Below are 17290 nucleotides of genomic sequence, written 5' to 3'. Positions count from 1 at the left end.
GGGGGCAACGGACACGCGGATGGACGGACAGGGTGTAAAACTTAGTCTCGGCCATGCCTTTCGGCCTGGCGGAGACAATGACTGTTTCAATTCCCTTGCCTAGACTGACCTTTCATTATTATAAACTACATATTCAACTGTTTTATATTTTCCATTGCCCAATGTATATTGCTGATACATGTATGCACTCATTTTCTTGTATTTTAGTTTTTTTTATAGTTTGATTAATAAACACTTTTCTCCTGGCAGACTATGAAAACATTGTGTGTGAGCTCTCTTCTATAGATTTTTAATAGCAAGTTTGCCAACACTGTCACTGCATTTGCATTTAACTTTATCTCTTTCATAACAGTTTGATTGATTGATTGATTGATTGATGTACTTTATTTAGTAAGACATGAGAACAACAGTACATGGAAGTACAAATTCACAATACAATGTCTACTAAACTGGAAGACTCATTAAGCACTGAGCTTGTTTAAAATGAGATCCCCACGCATACGAATCATGATGACATATAAGAGGCAGACATACACTACAATACAGAACATCATACAATCAGCTTACAGGTTACTGGTGTGGGGGGAAAAATATGTACAAGAGAAAAAAGAGGAAGAGTTCGGGGAGGGGGGGGTTGGTGGTGGTGGTGGGGGGGGGGGGGGGGGTACAGTATCCAACAGCAGTATCCAATCCCAAGTAGGGTGACTAGATCCCAACAAATGAAATGTGGTACACGTTACCAATGCTGAAAGGGAGTCTAACATTGTTTTAATCTAACCGCTTAGCTTTCATCATTCATCATCTCTATACTTTGCCAACTGGTTGACTCAGTAGCACATAATAGACTATGCAGGTTGCTAGTTAGGCCTTTAGCGTTTGAAGAGCTTAACACATTATTTTTGAATGCGACTTTCCAGTAAGAAAAGTAATACATTCAGATCAAAGAAATTTTACTAAATCAGTCATCACTCACGCCACAAATGACAATAGACAATTCTGGAAATACATTTAAAACAAGTCATGTAAATTATGCTGAATTATGGGTATTTAACAGGCATTCCATTACCCCTAGGGGGTCCTCAGAGTCACTGCAGAGGGGCTGCCAAATAATATCGTCTTTTATAGGAAAGTTGTTGTTTTTTCAACATTTTAAATTATGTCTGAAAATACACATTAACATGAATATAACATATTTCAGTAAATATACATTTAAAAAAAATATATGTAATCTACACAACACTGATTATGGTGCTGTCAAGCAAATCTTATGATTAATGACCCAAAAATGACACTGCTCGCTGTATTGATGAGATGGCACCCTGGGCCAGGGGCCCTGTATGGGAAAGAGGTGTTGCATTGCTGTGCACTAATGGTGCAAGAGCCATAATCTGTTAAAAAGCCTGTGAACGGAACCTAGCATGTTAACACTTTATGGACGTGACGTTCATGATGCACTAAATTCTAAACCGGACTTCGCACCCACAGATGTCACAGAAATGCACCTCTTTCCTTCTGCACACTGCAGCAGTAGGCCTTTGCCGCTATAGGTAAACAAAGGGGAAGTGGCTACCAGCTATTTAGTAGCACTTTAATGTTTTCTGAAGTTCATCATTCAATGTGTTCCAAACATCCAGTAATTAACAGATCTAAAGATACACACTACTATCAGTCAGCGAAGACCATTATTTGTATTAATTTTGTGCCAGCGATTATTTTGTAAAAGCAGGCCTCACTCTATTCAAATGAAAGTGAAACTTCTTAGAGTGTGACTCTAAGAGTCTGTGGATCTGACAGTTAAATATAACTGAGACATGAAGTGTTTGCATGCAAACAAGAGGAAAAGGGTGGAGTTTAACGATGTAAAGATATTTAGACCTTACAATACACAATACATCCTCTCCTTCCAGAACTGAACAAGTCACCTGCAGCTCGTTGTCATCATGAGAAATGTCTACATTTACTGTTTGCTTTCTGGTGAGTGACCTCTGCTTATTTTCATGTGTCTCTCTGCCTGTGTGGTTGTCTCTGTCTCTGAGCGTCTGTATGATGCTCTCAATGTCTCTGTCTCATCCTTTGTCTGTTCACTGTTGTGTAGAGCATCTAGAAACCTTCTGCAAAAATACACACCTCACATCATGTTGTCAATTAATAAGTCGTGTGTCATACTGATGAACTGTTTCCTTGCTTACCTCTTGTACTGTAGTGTGGAGTATTACGGAGACAACACCTCTCAGCATAACTGGTCATGTTGGGGGTGAAGTGAATTTCACCTGCTCAGACTGGGATGTCTGGTATCTCACCAATGTTGAGAGGAATACAAAGTACGTTTGTAAAAATCAATGCCACACAGATGAAGACAAGACCAAGGCAGATTATGGAAAAACTACAGTAAACAACAGAATAAGTTTGACAAACTCCGGAAAATACTTATTTGTATCCATCACTAAACTCAAGAAGTCAGACTCTGGAATATACATATGTGGACTGGAGAGATCGTATTTGGCGCATAAACATTTACAAGTGCATCTTAATGTTAAAGATGGTAAGTCTGTAACTACTGTGCTTCAATGTTCAATCATCATGTTTACATTGAATTGTATTCTCCATATCCTGAAAGGACTACATTATTGTTATAAAAATAATTCTAGAAATCATTAAACATAAATATATGACTTGATCAAATATTTTCCTCTTCTTCTCAAACATGCTTCCAGCTCCTGTTAAGATGACGACTCCCATTACAACAGTTATTACCACGTCTACATTTAAACATCCTGATGTTTCTACAATGATCTCCATCGTATCCACAACAACACTGATTCATGAATCTTCTTCCTCCTCCTCCTCCTCGTTAGGGACTGGTATGCCATCTTTGTTCTTTATTGTCTTTCTCTCCTCCTTTTTGTCCTGTGTGTGTTTGGTCAATTACCTCCAACAGGCCAACATAAGGCGGAGTTTATGTTGTGTATATTATTTTGTGTGTCTGTCTGCAGCTATGTTATCACTTTACTACACTAATCAGCGTGCATGTGTTCAGAGAGGACCCAAGGGTGGGGTTGAGACCCTGCCATTGTGCCCTCAGATATGTGTTCTACCGCAGGTCCTATATGAGCGCCTGCCTATTGTTCCGACAGCCCATTATTCTGAAACCCCAATAGTCCTAAAAATGTTAGGTTAGTGTCACTGTTGTTTTTGGCAGGCATTTTAGATTTAGTCTTAGCCTTAGTCTTTTGGATGAAATGCTTGTTAGTTTTAGTCACATTTTAGTCATTTCTATCCTTGATAGTTTTAGTCTAGTTTTAGTCGACGAAAACTCAAATGGTTTTAGTCTAGTTTTAGTCGACGAAAACTCAAATGGTTTAGTCGACGAAAACTCAAATGGTTTTAGTCTAGTTTTAGTCATTGGTTTTAGTCAAACAAATAAAATAAAATAATGTATTTAAACTAATTTAATTAGGTCAATATAGATATTGTATTTAAGATATGACTGCTAACAGTATCATCATAAAATATATCCCATTTTTAGGGGATAACACAATAGGATACAACGTGTGTTACAACACATACTGTAATTCACACAAAAAACTGCATGTTCAGAAAATAGAATAGCCTAGATGAGGTTCTCATTCTCAATCTTTTTTTTGTTCCAGTACCACCCAGAAGATATTTGTCTCTCCAAGTACCACCATTATGACTGATGTTAAAATACAGTAGTATACACCTGCCCCATCCTATTCATATGCACAATTCACACAGGAGGCAAATGTATTCCTACAAAAAAGTATGTATTTTTGACAGTTGTGTACATTATGGTAGCACTAAACTGGCAACATGCAGTTGTCACACAACCCACATACAGTCAGAAAGAGACAGGAAGCAAGAGATCACACACACACACACACACACACACACACACACACACACACACACACACACACACACACACACACACACACACACACACACACACACACACACACAGTCCTGTGTGTGTTCTCAAAAAAACAAACAAAAGAAAAACTTCTTAATAGCTTAATAACCACACCCTCTTTCTAAGCAATGGAAAAAATATAATGTACATACTGTACTGTACATAGTGTATGTAAGAACTAGGTATATTAAGTTACTGTACTGTTGAGTTCCAAGGATTCAGCCAAAAAAGCCTGCAGGTTTTACTCACAACAATCCATAGCCTTGATACAAGACTGACCGATGACCGTCTTGATGCAAGGCTAAACAATCCATTGCACACTGATAAGAACCAGTGTGCGGGCAACCAGTATGCGCCCAATGAAAGCCATTCTGTCAGGTCTCGCTAGGACGCGCCTCACAAGCCAACAACACAAGAGGGGGTTGGGGTGTGCTGAAACCAGCGCACCCCAAAGCAACAGGTTGAGAATTGATTGCGTGAAACAATCACCTGTGCGTCCAGTCTCAATGTTAGTAAACAAATAATTGGTCAATTACATTAGCTTAAACAAGCCAGCTTTAGCCTGATGCTAGTGTCAGATGTTATGGAAAACTTTTAGGAAGTAGGAAAAACATGACCACGGGCCAATTATCGAGTAACATCGACTTATTATGTCAGTAAATGGACTGCCGTTAGCTTACCGTTGCAAAAATAGTAGCGTGGCACGCCTTCTCCCTCCCGTTAGGTGCATTGGTTTCCTTTCAGATGGATTGTAAAGTTTGTATGTCCATAATATATCCATTCTTCTTTTCAGACCACCTAACCCATTAAAACCTAATAACATGCCCACTATCATAACTTAAGGCAGCTAGGCAACTCGCGTCTTCACTTCATAACAACAACAACAAGTACACGTGAAGCCGGTATCGGTGTTGCCAGATATTGTGAAAGAAACAAGCAACCAGGTCTAGGAAAACAAGCCCAAAAGAAGCAACTGTGGGCCACATGAGCACTTACAACTTAGTACTTAAACCTACTGTATACATCGGTTATTTGAAAATAGCAGATCTATAAGCTCACAACGTGTCGCATCAAGAGCGACACGTTGTGAGCTTATAGATCTGCTATTTTCAAATAAAGTTCTTGGTGGAAACTTATAATAAAAAAACCTGGCAACACTGAGAAGACCAGGTTCTGTACCCCAGCCAATCACAGAGCCAACAAAAAAAAGAAAAAAGGAAAAGAAACCAATCACAGAGCCGGATGTTGCTATGCATCCTAGAACCCTCCGTGTGATTGGCTACTATTCCCCCATTGAAATAATATCGCTATAATATTTTGATCTCTTCAATGCATTTTGAACGTCCCACCCAATAACATTTTCGTCTCGTCTCGTTGACGAAAACACACATTCGTCTCGTCATATTTTAGTCATTAAAGAGCTATGTTTAGCACGTCAACGTTGCGTCTTCGTCATGAAAAAAAGGGGCGTTGACGAAATCATATCGTCTTCGTCGTCGCTGACGAAAACAACACTGGTTAGTGTGAAGTTAAGGTTAGGCTTAGCATTAGTAATAATGTGTGCAATTGGACCTATGGTGCTTCGGAACTAAGAGCCGGGGTTTCAAGTGTCACCTGCTATAGGCTAATGCCTAGGAAGGACGTGTAGTAAAGAGGAAACTGTGGTCATGTGGTTGATGAAGATGATGACGAACATGATCTTTTTCTGTACGTCATTTCTTAGTCTTAGTCTTGACTCTGGCTCGTGGTATGTTAAACTTCAACTGCAAATGTATTGTAACATCACATGTTTACATCAGGTAATAAAGATCGGGGTGAAAATACTTGGTGCAAATTTCCCACGACTGCAGTTACCTGTATAATAAGAAAATATGGATACATATAACAGTAGGCTATGTATGTGATCAAGTGGTCAAATATGCAGTGTTCCTAAGATTATTGTGCAAAATATTATCAACTAGAAAAAGTGCTCATCGGCGCACAGGTCTCCGCCAGGTCAGGTAGGTTAGTGTGGGTTCGGAATTCGTGTTCATGTTGATCACTTGACTAAAGAGATAATATGTACAGATTTGCGTGATGTTTGGACAACATTTGTAATATAAAAATAATAAGTTTAGCAAAAATCGGCCTACTAGTGGCGCTATAATAGGGCAATGTTGAAAGGGTGGCACTAGGTTGTTCCTCAACCTAGTGCGAATGTGCTTGTAAAGTTTCACTGCAAACGGACGCTGTGTTCATGATGTGCGTCATTTTGTTTAAAACGGGCCACTCCTGCAAACTTTAGATGTCAATCTTAGCCAATCAGGATGGAATATGAAAAATCTAACAGATCCGTCTTGATCACATGACTATAGAGATGTGTACCGATTTGTGTGAATTTTGGGTTAAATCTGAAGGAGTATTATCCAAAAATGTGTTTTACATAAGTCAGCCTCCTGGTGGCGCTATAAAAGGCAGATGTGAAAAAAGCAAGACAGAGGGTTTTCCTTGGGCTCTAGGGAGTGTACATGCAAAGTTTTACACCGATCGGTGCAGTTATAGGTAAAAGCACAAATTGGCCTGTTATAGCGCCACCATGAGGCTGATTTGAAAAACTTCAAGTGGCATTTCTTCCTTGGCCTAGTGAGAATGTGAATGTGAAATTGCACGCTATGTTCATGATTTGAGGCATTTTGTTCAAAACGGAGCACTCCTGCAAATGTATCTGTTTAATGACTGTTGTAATCTGTTGTGTTTAATGACTTTAGAGATACTGTGTACCGCTTTGCGTGATGTTTGGACAAAATCTGTAGGAGTACTGTCAAACAATGTGTTTTGCAAAAAGCAGCCTCCTGGTGGCGCTATAACAGGCCCATGTCAAATATTTGGAGCAGAGGTTCTGAATTGGCATCCAGGGAGTGTGTGTGCACAGTTTTGTTTCATTGCTCTCTTGTTGTTCACATATGGGAAACAGCGCCCTCTGGCGATGATACAGAAGCTTCACATGTACTCCCTCGGAATAATCCCTATTGGTCCGGTGGGCCATCAGTCGGTTTCCGGAAGTCCCTCCCCCCGAGGGTATAAAAGGACCAATTTTCTTCGCTTCTTCTGCCAACCTGATGAGAACAAGCTCACAAAAAAGTTCCTCCTTCCTCCTGCACAGCCAGCCACGAGGCCAGAAGGCCCCCTTCTCCATGGCTAAAGAGCTACCCTGCTTTTCAACAGCGAGAAGGACGTCGCTGGCTCCGCGGCCACCAAGGCGGTTTACAAAACGACGTCGTCGGGTTCCAGGGCTCTCAAACGCTGCTCTACTAAAGGGGTCCCTGAAGGTACTCCTGGTCGAGGCTGGAGATGGCGCTACACCCCAGCAACTGGCTGAGATGCGATGCCTCACACAGGAGATCATTCTCCTCAACAAGAACTCCACAGAATGGGCTGGTAGAGTACTCGGCTTGTGCGTCACCCATGAAATGGCACGGTGGCTCGACCATGTAACTTTCAAGGGCCTCAACGACAAGGACGCCCCAGGACGCCGAGGAAGAGGAGGAGATCTTCACCAGAGCCAGTGGAGGCGGCAGAGGACCGCTCCCCAAGTCCCTGGAAGAAGTTACGACACAGACACACACATGTCAGCGTACAGAATTACCTGAATGTGCATGCCTCTGTGTCGCCTGCTGTTATTGTTGCTTGAAATGTATTTTCCATGACAAATAATGTTTGTGTATTAAAAAACAACAAAAAATTGCAACAAAATACAGCCGAAATGAAAATGAGCCACCGGCCACGGGGGACCCACCCACCACCCATGTCCAACAAAGTACTGTTGTCACACGCGAGTGGGCAAGTGGCGGTGACGTTGCGAGAGGAGATTTACTCCTTATTACGCAAGAACGCTGTGTGAGAAGTGTTACTGGGAGAAAGCCGGCTCGGTTTCTACTCGAGATACTTCCTGGTCAAGAAGAAGGGGGGGGGGGGGCTACGTCCCATCATGGATCTAAGGGCGCTAAACAAGTATCTGAAAACGCCGACGGCGTTACTACGCTCGCTCCGTCAGGGCGACTGGTGGAGCTCAACAGATCTCAAGGACGCCTATTTCCACATCCCCATCTACCCGCCTCGAGTTCGAGGGTCGTGTGTATGAGTACCTGGTCCTCCCTTTCGGGATGGCTTTGAGTCCCAAAGTGTTCGTGATTCGTGAAATGCACTCAGGCAGCGATAGCTCCTCTGAGACAGAGGGGAGTCCGCATCGTGAGCTACATAGATGATTGGTTGTTGAGTGGGGACTCGTGTAAGGAAGCAGGTCATCACACCAAACTAGTGGTGTCGCACCTGACCTCCCTGGGATTCACGCTAAACTTCGAGAAGTGCGTGCTCACCCCGTCCCATCACGCTACTTTTATAGGTATTGCGCTGGACGGGGTCTCTCTCAGGGCTCGTCTGTCTCAGGAGAGGATAGATTTCTTCCCTGGTACGCCTTGGCAGGCTACACATGAGGCCTTTTCAGAGATGGATGGGCTCCACTCAGGGTTTTCGCCATGTGACAGTGTCCGCGGCGTGCATGCAGTCCTCCAACAATGGAAAGTAGCTTCTTTCCTGTTGGAGGGTGTCCCGGTAGGGAGGATCATCGCAAGGAAGATGATCACCACCGATGCCAGCCTCACCGGTTGGGGCGCCACCTTCGATGGCCGTACAGCCAGCGGTCTGTGGGACTGCAATACGATGACAGCCCACATCAACTACTTGGAGTTGATGTCAGTCTTTTTGGTTGTGAAACACTTCGAGCCCCACATCAATGGATGTCACGTTCTGGTTAGGACGGACAATACCACGACCATGGCCTACATCAACAAGCAAGAAGGTCTGAGATCTCCTACGTTGAACAGTCTGGCGTGGAGATTGATACTGTGGTACGACGCACACCTGGAATCAATCAGCACCTCTCATGTACCTGGACTTCTGAACAGAGGCGCCGATCTTCTGTCCAGAGGCAAGACTTATTATTCAGATTGGTCTCGGACCAGATCTGGGTCAGGTTCGGACGGCCCCAGGTAGACCTATTTGCCTCGGAGGAGAAGGCAAAATGCTCGCTGTTCTTCTCGATGAGAGGCCAGGCTCCGCCGGGGGGGCTGCTTTATGCCGACTGAGCTGGTGAGCTGGTGGCTTTTCATCCGCCTCCGCTTGCCCCGGAGAAGGATCGGAGGCTGCACTGTCTCTGTCCAGTGAGAGCCCTGCGGCTGTATGTCCGGAGGACTGCGGCCCAGAACCGACCCAGCCAGTTGTTTGTTTCTTTGGGGCCCGGGTCACAGGGAAGGGCGGTGGCAAAGTCAATGCTTTCCCGTGGATTGTGGATGCTATTCGCCTGGCGTACACTAGTAGAGGAGCCCCAGTGCCTGAGGGCCCGAGAGCACGTCGACGTCCTGGGCCCTCTGCAGAGGTGTGTCTATTCAGGATGTCTACACGGCAGCGAGTTGGTTGTCTCCCTCGACTTTCGCTGTTTTCTATAGCCTGGACGTGGTGGCGTCTTCCATGGTGCACGCGGTCCTGGGTGTGGCTTACACCTGAAGGTGGGTAGGTGCACGGAACGGACGTAGGATCTGTTCATGCCCTTGTACCTTAGTGTATGATAGGCCGACGTCTGGGCCTTAGGTCAATAAGGCGGACTTCGGTCTGTCAGGGCCCTCCACTAATATGGTCCTCTAGTTCATGAGGCAGACTATGGTCTGTCAGGGCCCCACTTTATTCATGATCCTTGCCAGACCCGGGGGGTCTGATGGCGCCTGGGTGCCGAGGGCCACACCCCGGGAGGTTTGTGATATTTTGAATTTGAAGATACAGTCCGGGGGTTTATTATCTCCCATATGTGAATGAGAGAGCAATGAAACAAAACTATGGGTTACTGGTGTAACCCCGTTTTTTAAAATTGCAAACAAGTTGTTCTCAAAAACACCCTTCTTTTTGCTTGCCGAAGGAAGCTGGTGTGTAAGAGAATGAACATCCGTTTTCCGGGTCCTTCTATACACTCGGGGGGAGGGACACTAGGTGTTTCCCATATGTGAACAACTCGTTTGCAATTTTAAAAAATCAGGGTTACGCAAGTAACCCATAGTTTTGCTGCCATCATGCCAACAGTGCGGGAGATTAGCTGTCCACAGACGGATGGACGGACGGACACACGGACGGGCGGACAGGGTTCTTTTAGTTCTTTTAGTAGAGTGAGACACTCACTATTGGAAACAGCGCCATCTGGCGATGCAACAGAGCTACACAATACGCTCCCGGGGCCCATTGTTGGGCAAGAGGGTATGACACGTCACCGGCTGTCCCTTCCCCTTTGGGTCAATCCACACATGTCCGTTCGCGACCGTACGGCGTCCGTTCCGCGTCGGTTCCGTTCGCCGGAAGTCCCATCCACTCCCATGTTAAAAAAAAACTGGACCGTACAGTCCCATTTTTGGGGCGGTGTAACCACCCCCTATAAGTGAGTTTTGGACACTGACCAATCCTGCACCGTGATTGGCCAATAGTCTACAACGCAGTCTACACCCCTAACCCTTCCATTGTTAATGCAAATCGATACTTTTGCAAAGTCAGCCAATCACATTACAGCTAGTGTCATCACCACTAACTGTAATGTGATTAGGACTGTGATTGGCTAGCGAAACACATGACACATGTGCAGCCCTATGAATAGCAGTATGGAAAAAAAAAGTAATTTATCCGTTTTTTTAAGTGAGTCATGTTGTGATGACCACACACCGCCCACTTCACTCTGGGTGTGATTTTTTCTTAAAATGGGAGTGGATGGGACTTCCGGCGAACGGAAACGGACGCGGAACGGTCGCGAACGGAGATGTGTGGATTGACCCTTTCCGGAAGGACATATAAGGCCCGGTTGTGACGTTGTACTTCCTCTTAACACAGGTCCTCTGTTCGCAGTGGCATAACAAAGGGGTGTTTGGTGAGTGTCTCACTCCAGAACTAAAAGAACCGGGGTTACCTACGTAACCTCTAGTTCTTTGTCGTTCTTTCGTGAGACACTCACTATGGGATCTATAAACCCCCCGGAAGAGTTAAAAACATCAATCCCTGAAAAAAACGCACATGCCCCCTCCGGCCCTGGGGCCCGCACACGGTGGGGCCCTGACCTCTGGGGCGCCAGGACCCTCCGGGCCCGTACGCGGCATAAGGGATAAGAAAAAGAGGCCCTGACAGACCGCAGTCTGCCTTATTCAGCTAATAGACAAACAAGGTCTGTCATCTACTAACCCTAAAACAAGGGAACAGGGCCCCCTGCTCCCGAGACCAACTGATCGTTATCCCCCAGGATTGTGTCAGGAGGAGAAAGGCACCTCAAGTAGATGAGGCTGCCACGCCCAGGACTGCGTGCGCCACCGAGGAAGCCGCCACGTCCAGGCTGTAAAAGGCTGCAAAGGTCGAAGGTGACGACCAGTTAGCGACCGTGCAAATCTCCTGGACCGAAGCCCCCCAGAGAGGGCCCAGGATTTAGCCACCCCCCTAGTTGAGTGAGGCCTCAGTCCATCAGGCACTGGGGTTCCACCACTAGTGTAGGCAAGCCTTATAGCCTCAACTATCAACCTGGAAAGCGTCGGCTTGGCGACCGCCTTCCGCTGGTCACCGCGGCCATAGGAGACAAACAGTTGCGTAGACGACCTGCTGGCCGCCGTCTTCCGACAGTAGAGCCTCAAGGCCCTCACTGGACAAAGACAATGTAACCGCTCATCCTCCGCCGAAGCGAAAGGAGGTGGGTGAAAAGCTACCAACTCGACCGGAGCCGGTGCTACCACCCCGGTCTTGGTAACGAATGCCAGGTTCGGTTTCAACAGAACCCTCCTGTCGTCGCCAGAGAACCTCAAGCACTCCGAACTCACCGAGAGTGCATGCAGGTCACTAACTCTCTTAGCCGTAGACAGGGCCACCAAAAGGACCGTCTTAAGACTAACTATTTTCAGAATCGCAGTACCGAGAGGCTCAAAAGGAGAGAGACAAAGTGCATTCAGCGCTACCGCCAAATCTCAGGCTGGAAACAGAGGCCTGTTAGTCGGCCTGGCCTTTCTGGCACCGCCCATGAACCGCCACACCAGGGGATGCTTGCTAACCGTCCCGCCATCGAAAACTTCGTGGCAGGCGGAGATGGCCCCCAGGTACACCTTGACCGTCGAGAAAGCCAAGCCCTGATCTAACCTGCTTTGCAGGAAAATAAGAATGCTGCGCACCGGAGCCCGAAAATCCACCACCACCGGTGACTGCTCCCGGCACCATGACACAAAAATATTCCATTTAATGTCATATGCAGCCCTCGTAGATCCGGCCCTGGCCCCCTGAATGGTAGCTACCACGTCAGGGGGCAAACCGCACAAGTCTAAGGTGGCCCTTTCACGGGCCAGACCCACAGGTCCAGGTCCCGGGGGCTGGGGTGGTTGATTTCGTTCCCTGCTTGCCGCAGCAGGTCCGTGATCGGAGGGAGGGGCCACGGCTCGGCGTAGAGGAGAGGAGTTATTTCTGATCTCCAAAGGCCCCATGCTGGAGCTACCAGCAGCACAGAAAGACCCTGAAGTCTGACCCTCTCCAATGTTGGGCGGATCAGTTCCAGCGGCGGGAATGCATACAGCAGTTCCCTCGGCCAGCTGTGAGCCAACGTATCCAGCCCCAACGAGAGGTCCGTCGCCAGGTTGTGCAACACTCGGGAGCCTAAGCCTCCCTGCTTGTTGACGTAGCACATGGTCGTAGTGTTGTCCGTCCTGACCAGGACATGGCAACTGCTGATGTGTGCCTCGAAATACTTGAGTGCGAGAAACACCGTCATCAGCTCCAGGTAGTTGATGTGAGCCAATTGTAGACTGGGGTCCCACACCCCCCTGGCTGCACGGCCCTCGTGAACGGCGCCCCAGCCTGTCAGGCTGGCGTCCGTCGTGACAACCTTCCGTGAAATCACAGCACCTACACTGACACCCTCTGACAGAAAAAGTGCGCGTGACCACGGTCTGAGTGCTTCCATGCAACGTGGAGACACCAGAACCCGTCGAGACCCCATGGTGGGTGGGATGTTAAGATCCCGCACCCACCTCGAAAAGGTCTCATAAAGAGTCTGCCTAGGCGGATCAGGTGTATGGCCGACGCCATGAGACCCGCTGCCTGCATGCACAGCCTGTACGTGACTTTCTTTCCTACTTGAAAAGACCTCACACAGGCTACCGTGTACTCGTACACCCGTCCCTCGAGCCCCAAGCGCAGAAATTTTCTGTGCGGTGGGTAGATGGGAATATGGAAATACGCATCCTTCAGATCTATGCTGGTCAACCAGTTGCCCTGACGCACCGTGCGTAATAACGTCGCGGTTGTCAGCATGCGAAACCTGAATTTCGTTAGAAACTTGTTGAGATCTCTTAGATCCAGGATGGTCTTAATCCCAGGCGATTCTGATCCGGAGATAATTCTCTGATAGCGCCCTTGCTTAGGAGAGAGAGAACCTCCTCCCTCAAAGTCAGCGCTGCTCCGCCCGTCGCATGGGAGAACAATACCTTGTCCGACATGGGAGGCTTCTGCGGAGAATCGTATTATGTAACCCTTCTGTATGGTGCGAAGCACCCAAGGAGATGGGTGGCAGGCTTTCCACTGTGCTAAACAGCGAGCTAGAGGGTTGGGGGGGAATGCCTGCGTCATTTGTTCCACAAACCGTTGGGTCGTTACCATGGAAACTAGTGACATTGTCGGTCGATCTGGTGGGGCCACACTCGTGGTGCTCACTAGAGACAGTATAGGCGTTATATGACTGACTGGGAGATTCAAGGAAGTCACATGACCCTGCACGCGTTGCTTCCTCGGTGTCAACATCCGGTCTGACCTGGGTGTTTGAGCTGCATCACCAATTCGATCTCCTCAGCGTGGTCGCCCAATGCGGGTTTCAGATCCTGAAGCAGTACGCTCAGGGAGCCCTGTAACAGGGTGCTGGCGTTGAGAGTCTTGGCGACATACTTCTCTGTGGCCGCTGAGGCAGCTTTCAGGGCGAAGGTAGGCTTGGAGGTGAGGGACACGCGTCCCTTACTCATCGCCCCCCAGACTGGTGGCCAGAACAGAGTCCATGGGGGGGAGACTGAGTCCCAGTCCCACCCCCCCCCTGCCACGGTGGTTTCGAAGCTGAGCTTCAGGGGGTCAGCGTGGCCCTTCCAGGATGCTTGGAGATTCTCCTTGAAGCCCCTGGCCACTGGAAGCTTCCTTATTCGCGGGCGGCGGGGCTCCAGGGCAACCATGCCCGGGAACGAGGGTGTAGCTGCGGAGGAGGAGGCCTGTGGTTCCTCCACTTGAAGCTCCTGGCCGCATCTGGTCACTGCCCGCTCGAAAGCAGTGGAGACAGAGAGCTTGGGGACGCTCGGGGCCTTGTACGCGTCGTCCGCCGGGGCCTGGAGAGAGAGTTGGCCTTGGAGAGAGGAGGAGGGGGGTGCTGGTGGAAGCGGCCCGTCCGTCGTCTCCATGCACCGGGCTGAGCATGGCGACGTCCGAGGAGTCCTGAGCGCACGGGAGTTCCTCATCGCCGTCGTCCTCCTCGTACTCGCCCTCCTCGTACTCGCCTTCCTTGTTGTAGTCCTCCTGCATGGAGTACTGGTCGTCCTCCAGCTGGTAGCTGCCGCTCGAGAGGAGCGACTGGGGTGGGGGAGAGGAGGGGGAGAGAGCTTGGCTAGCCTGGTGCTGTAGGGGCTGAGGGCCGGTCCCCACAACGGCGGTGGCTGGCTGTTGCTTACCGCGCTCCTGTGGGAGGCTAGCTCCGCTCTCCACAAGGCCCGAGGCGGGAGATGGTGGTAGCGGGGTTCCAGCAGGGTTCCGCGAGCGTCGAGGGCCGCCGCTCGTGGCAGCTGGGGTTGGGGTGGGGAGGCGGGAGTGTCGTTGTGGCACTAGGCGAGCACCGCTAGCGCCGTCAGCATTCCCTGCACAGGCCCTGACCTGGCCGTAGCGAGCTCGTATAGGAACCTTTCCGAGTAGCGCGAACAGGCTCCGCAGATGGACACGGGATCGGAGAGCGCGTTGAACGCGTGGGCTACGCCGAGGCAGGCGATACATATAAGATGTGGGTCGTCTCCGGCGATGCTGGCCGAGCAGTCGGGGAGCCCGCACTGTCTCAGTGGCAGAGGGCCCTCATAGAAAGGGACGCCTTTGGAGGAGACCATCGTGTGGTGAAGGAATGCTAAGCTAATGGCTCTATGCGGGGAGTTAGCTTAGGAAGGGGTGCTAAGAGCTGTGGCTGTAGCCAAACAGCTAAGCTAGTAGCAGCTAAGCGGCTAGTTAAGCTAGGTAGCAGCTAAGTTGGCTAGTGGCCAACTCACCACGAGGCAGAAAATAAGTCGTAAAGTTGTTTTCCGAAGCGAGAGAAAACCCGTGGCCGATTGATCCTAATCTCCGCTTTTAGGGTTATAGCTGGTTTCTCTCGTGAAGACTGGAAAACGAAGATTTGAGTAGTTTTTAAGTTGTTTTCAGTTTTTATAAGCGTGTAGCCTAGTGCATCTGCGAACAGAGGAACTGAAGAGAAAGTACTACGTCACGACCAGGCCTTATATGTCCTTCCGGAAAGGGGAAGGGACAGCCGGTGACGTGAAATACCCTCTTGCCCAACAATGGGCCCCGGGAGTGTATTGTGTAGCTCTGTTGCATCGCCAGATGGCGCTGTTTCCCATAGTGAGTGTCTCACGAAAGAACGACAAAGAACCTGTATAGTATGTATGTACTGTATGCATGTCATGCAGTGTGCCAATGTGTGTCCACCAAATGTAACTCAAGTATGTACACTTCTAGGTTTGCTGGTCAGCTTGGCTGTGGTGTTAGCAGTGACAGTGGTGGCAGTGCTGATGTTCTACATAAAAAGTGTCAAAAAACCACTAGGTATGACACACTGACACGCACGCACGCACGCGCGCGCACGCACGCACGCACGCACGCACGCACACACACACACACACACACACACACACACACACACACACACACACACACACACACACACACACACACACACTCACACACACACACACACACACACACACACACACACACACACACACACACACACATCACACACACACACACACACACACACACACACACACACACACACACACACACACACACAGAGAGTATAGCCCTTCCTACAGCCCAGACTACTACTGTCTCTCTATTTTCCAGTAACTGTCCTCAGTGCCGGGAACCTCACTGAAGATGTTGGGGAGGTGAGTGTTATGTTTGAGTGTTATTATGATCTCCATTGTTCTTTGTTCTGGTGTAACATGTAAGTTGTAGTGTTGCTTTCACTGTACATTGTTTTTTATGTTGTTTTGTCTTTAATGTGTTTGTGCTTGATGCTGTCTTGGATTGATTGATTGATTGATTGATTGATTGATTGATTGATTGATTGATTGATTGATTGATTGATTGAATACTTTACATTAAAACTAGGGCTGGGACTCGATTAAAAAAATTAACCTAATTAATTAGAGGCTTTGTAATTAATTAATCGAAATTAATCGCATGTTTAATCGCATATCAATATTTGACCTGAGAAGCAATTTATTTTCAGTTAAAAGTTAAAACAGATTTTGGTATATGAGTGAATCAATGAGTGAATACATAAGTTTAAGCAACAAAAAATAGTTCTGCATACGCCTGAAACTCGTCCAGTTTATGCACTGTGGTGCATAAACTAAGCGCGATTAAAATGCGATTAATTTTTTTAATCGTGTTAATTTTCTGTAATTAATTAATCTAAGTTAATCAGTTAAAGTCCCAGCCCTAATTAAAACACTTAGGCTAAAAAGATAACACAAAATATCTCTCTTGAACATGGTTGACATGGTTAATCTTAGTCTCTCAAGCTAGACTGTTTCATAGACAATTTTCAAAAGTGAATCCGTAATTAAAGTAAAAGTTGAGAACAGGAAGCTGTCATCTGCCCTTCAGACCAGATCGATCAATCATGACACAGTGTTTACGAAAATGTATTTTAAAATATATTTCAAAATAGCCTATTGTTTTGAATAAAATGTTCTTTTAGCAGCTATAGCTATAGGCTTTGACTAATTTGGTTTACAGCTTTAGTTATGATCGTGACGTACTGCACAGACAAAACGGAAGTGGGCAAATTACATGACATCCACTTTATGTGCTACTCATTTTCAGAGCTTCCGAAATACAGATAATCCGTCTGACATCCTCCCCCTCCCCCCAAACAGTTCTGCTGTCCTACAAATTAACTTTTATATGGTCCTTTGTAAAGACTGCGAAAACATTGTAATATTGTGGGAGCCAAAATGTCTGGAGACTAATCTCAAGGTGACTTCCTGATTAAATGAAGGTTAAAGGGGTATCTCACTTTAAAAC

General features: G+C 47.4%; 1 long non-coding RNA gene across 1 annotated transcript in view; it reads left to right on the top strand.

The window, feature by feature from the left end:
* Positions 1 to 2751: 2751 nt before the first annotated feature.
* LOC311059565 overlaps positions 2752 to 17290 on the top strand; it is a 31945-nt gene continuing 17406 nt past the window's right edge. The window contains exons 1-2 of the long non-coding RNA XR_014602175.1: positions 2752 to 2861; positions 15713 to 15799. This is a non-coding gene — a long non-coding RNA (uncharacterized lncRNA). The remainder of the gene's footprint in view (positions 2862 to 15712; positions 15800 to 17290) is intronic.

Source organism: Gymnoscopelus microlampas, assembly GCF_963454915.1.
Source record: "Gymnoscopelus microlampas genome assembly, chromosome: 2".
In the NCBI taxonomy this organism is placed as follows: domain Eukaryota; kingdom Metazoa; phylum Chordata; class Actinopteri; order Myctophiformes; family Myctophidae; genus Gymnoscopelus; species Gymnoscopelus microlampas.
The sequence above is the reverse complement of the archived record's forward strand: the minus strand, read 5'-3'. Positions and strand labels throughout refer to the sequence as shown.